This window comes from Salvelinus sp. IW2-2015, unplaced genomic scaffold (assembly GCF_002910315.2).
Source record: "Salvelinus sp. IW2-2015 unplaced genomic scaffold, ASM291031v2 Un_scaffold609, whole genome shotgun sequence".
NCBI classification, from domain to species: Eukaryota; Metazoa; Chordata; class Actinopteri; order Salmoniformes; family Salmonidae; genus Salvelinus; species Salvelinus sp. IW2-2015.
The window spans coordinates 617,036-620,958 of NW_019942583.1; the positions used below are offsets into that span (position 1 = coordinate 617,036).

General features: G+C 47.7%; 1 pseudogene; it reads right to left on the reverse strand.

Annotated features, from left to right (window-relative positions):
- The window catches only part of LOC112068618 (AP-4 complex accessory subunit RUSC2-like), a 67,554-nt pseudogene that overhangs the window by 36,239 nt on the left and 27,392 nt on the right, over positions 1-3,923 (reverse strand).

A 3,923-nucleotide genomic window follows, 5' to 3' on the forward strand; every position in this document is an offset into this window, starting at 1 on the left:
TTAGTTTTGAAGTCTTTGGTTGTTTTGTACATAGCCTCACATGTAGATCCTTAAAGAGATGGGTGGAGCTAAAGTTAAGAGGGTGTGAACGATGCCGCAAAGGGTGTAGACAAAGAAGAGCTCTCCAGTAGGTACCAAAACACTCAAGGGCCATTTTCTCAAAAGTGGGTTACAAGTTTATCAACTTTCAAAGCAGAATTACTTTCACATTGTTTCTGCAACTGTAGTGTTTGATATATAATTTTCTAGCTCTGAGTCGCTACTTTTATCCAATGTAAAAAATAACATTTAAATGTTGCTACAGTAAGTCAGAATCTTGCCGGTCGGTCAAATATACTAAAATATACATGCAAGCCACTAGCCAGCCAGCCATATACATTAGTTAAACGATTATGAATATTAGGCTATAGTATGAAGTTATTAGTTATAAGAGCATTGAAGGATAAGCCACAATCAGTAAAGAAATATAGTAGCTAGTAACTAGCATATTTACATCCATCATCAACATCAGAATGCATCAGTGGCAAGCCCTCTGTTCCAGATGTAATATGTCTTTAGGGGCGCCGTAACTAGCTGGCTTTCGATTTGAGATGATGATGAGTGAGTGTGGTGTTGCTGAAATAATATATACAACAACAAAAAAAAATGTCTGTGCACTGAACACACACACTCACACCCACACACACACACACACACACACACACACACACACACACACACACACACACACACACACAGTGCCTAGTAGTATGATTGAACACCGTTGAGTCGTCCCAGGGGGGCGTGGCCACTAGAGGCCGGAGGGAAGTCAAACACATTCCGTCGTTTGATTCGCTGACCCCCGCGCCCCGCCCCTATGACCGTTCCCGTCCAGACTGCCTGATAGAGGCGGTTCACCTGACCCTGCAGAGCCCCCCAAGGAACACCTCTCCACCCCTAATGGGTTCTTTCGACGATACTCCCTCCCATTTCAGAGTCTGTGGAGAGAGGTGGTGCCCTGTAAGGGAGGATGGACCGAGGAGGGATACGGGATGGAGGACACGGAGAAAAAATTGGTTATTCCAATGTGGAGGTTTTCATGTGGAGGATTGGGGAAAGATGAGGGAGGAAGGTAGGTTTTCATGTGGAGGATTGGGGAAAGCAAGATTAAACGAGAAGTGAGAGGTAGATGAAGTGTACATGGGAAAAGGCAGAGGAAGAGAAGCGATGAAATTGAGAGAGAGACAGATGGGGTGAGTGTACATGGTAAGGAAAGGAGGATAAGCAAAAGAAAAGATGGGAAAAGTGAAAAAGAAAGAAAAGAGAGAGAGAGAGAGTCACTAAACGTGTACGGTATATCTGTTGAATCACCATGAGAGGTGAGTAGGAATTAAAGAAACAGTACAATCAGTAGAAACCAGTAGAATCCATTAAAAAATACATGAGGAGGGGACAGTACTGGCCAACCCACCATCCAACAACCCCACTGACACAACCACACACAGTACAAACCCCTGACCGGACCACACTGAGACAGAGACACCTACCATGTTGTGTCCTGGGCCCTGGTCCTCTGCTCCCCTCCAGGGAGTCTAATGTCGTCTCCTCGAATCCCAGCGAAGTATCACTGTCCTGGGGAACGGCCGGTAAAGTGGGCAGGGTCCCACGGTGGTGGTGGTGACCCTGCACCTGGCCCTGCACCGGAGGCAACATGGGGGGCACCGCACCCTGCACCCCCAATGTTGGGGGCGGAGGTGTGGGTGGCAGAGGGGCAGCTGCCMMTGGTGCTGCTGGTGGAGGGGTATGGTGAAGGGGCAGGAGCCCAGTGGAGAGGGGGCAGGAGAGACTACGAGGTGGCTGGGGGCTGGGGGTACAGGTAGAACAGGTCCCTGAGCTGGATGTCGCTCCCTGGAGGCGGACCGGGGAATAGCTACCCAGCGGCGAGGGCCGGACCGAGCCAGGACCAAGGCGAGCCACCGCTGACACCATCCCATCACCACCACTACCCTGGCACCAACGCATCGAGTCTTCCCCTGGGTCGTTGGCGCCTTCACCCCCCTCCGGACCTCCAGAAGGCCCTCCACCCCGGGCCTGCATCCCAGAGACGTAGCCTGTCAGCAGGGGAAGCAGGGGCTGGGGCGGCTTGGAGAACTGGTGGTGGAAGGTGAAGGGTTGAATGGGGAGGGTGGTGGGACGCTGGTCTTTAGTGTAACGCACCACTGCTGAGCTGGATGAAGAGCTGGAGAGACCACCTGGATGCAGAGAGAGAGACAGAGAGACAGAGAGAGAGGAAAGACAAGGCCAGGAAAGGTTAGCATTTTCAGTTCACACAATTATCCATTTTAGCTCAGTCGTCATCCTCAAACCATATGCCCTGATAATAACTGTAACACAGTAACCACATCAGACATTACACAGTCTGATAATAACTGTAACACAGTAACCACATCAGACATTACACAGTCTGATAANATCAGACATTACACAGTCTGATAATAACTGTAACACAGTAACCACATCAGACATTACACAGTCTGATAACTGTAAAACAGTAATTGTATCAGCCATTATACAGTCTGTATTACAAAGCTAGCATTTAAGTAAATATTAAATGTAATATTTTGTAAACATGTAGGGAAAATAAAAGTTAAGTTGAATTGATTCACAGAGACAAACACAAATCGCCCAGTCATGATCCAGAAAGCTGCTACAGTCAACAGACAGAGAGTTGTTAGTACAAACAGCCCAGACTGCCCTTCAAGAGACACAGTATACTATGACACACACAAACACACACACGGGCGGGGAGAGAAGACCTGAATAATACTGCGTCACTCTGTCCTATAGCAGAAGCACCAGAGATTGAAGAACAGCCATTTTTCTTCCGTCTGTCTCTCTGTGGGTATTAGTGGTGCGTATCAGTGGTGTGAGCGTGAATTTCAGCATGTGTGTTTGGTTCCACGATCCGGTCGCTGTGTGATCCACAGGGGTGTGTGTGAGGTCGGGCAGCGACATTGCGCCAGCTGTTTGTCTCAATTGCTCCGCCATGGAATGTCAGTCAGCCTGGGTGCAGTAACACATCTCTGTCACAAGGCGCAGTGTTGAGCAATGGGTGTAGTAACATGTTTTATCAAAGGGGCAGTGTTGAGCTATGGGCTGTTGTAAGATGTTTTAACCAAAGAGGCAGTGTAGAACTATGGGTGTAGTAACATCCCTCAGCCACAGAGGCAGTGTTGAGCAATGGTTGCAGTGACAGATGCCAAAACAACACAGCCAGGACTGTGCTCTGAGGAAAGAAACAATGCCTCTACCTCTCATCTATATCTCTAGCCATCGCCCTCTCTCATCGATATCTCTAGCCATCTCTCTCTCAGCTATATCTCTAGTCATCATCTATATCTCATCTATATCTAGCCATCTCTCTCTCAGCTATATCTCTAGCCATCCAACTCTCTCATCTATATCTCAAGCCATCTCGGTCTCATTTATATCTCTTGCCATCTCCCTCTCTCATCTATATCTCACCTATATCTCTAGCCATCTCTCTCTCTCTCTCATCTATATCTCTAGCCATCTCTCTCTCTCATCTATATCTCTAGCCATCTCGGTCTCATTTATATCTCTTGCCATCTCCCTCTCTCATCTATATCTCACCTATATCTCTAGCAATCTCTCTCTCTCATCTATATCACTAGCCATCTCCCTCTCTCAGCTATATCTCTAGCCATCTCTCTCTTCTCTATAACTCGAGCCATGTCTCTCTCAGCTATATCTCTAGCCATCTCCCTCTCTCATCTATATCTCTAGCCATCTCCCTCTCTTATCAATATCTCTAGCCATCTCCCCTCTCATCTCTAGCTGTCTCCATCTCATCTCTAGCCATCTCCCTAACTCATCTATATCTCTAGCCATCTCCCTCTCTCATCAATATCTCTAGCCATCTC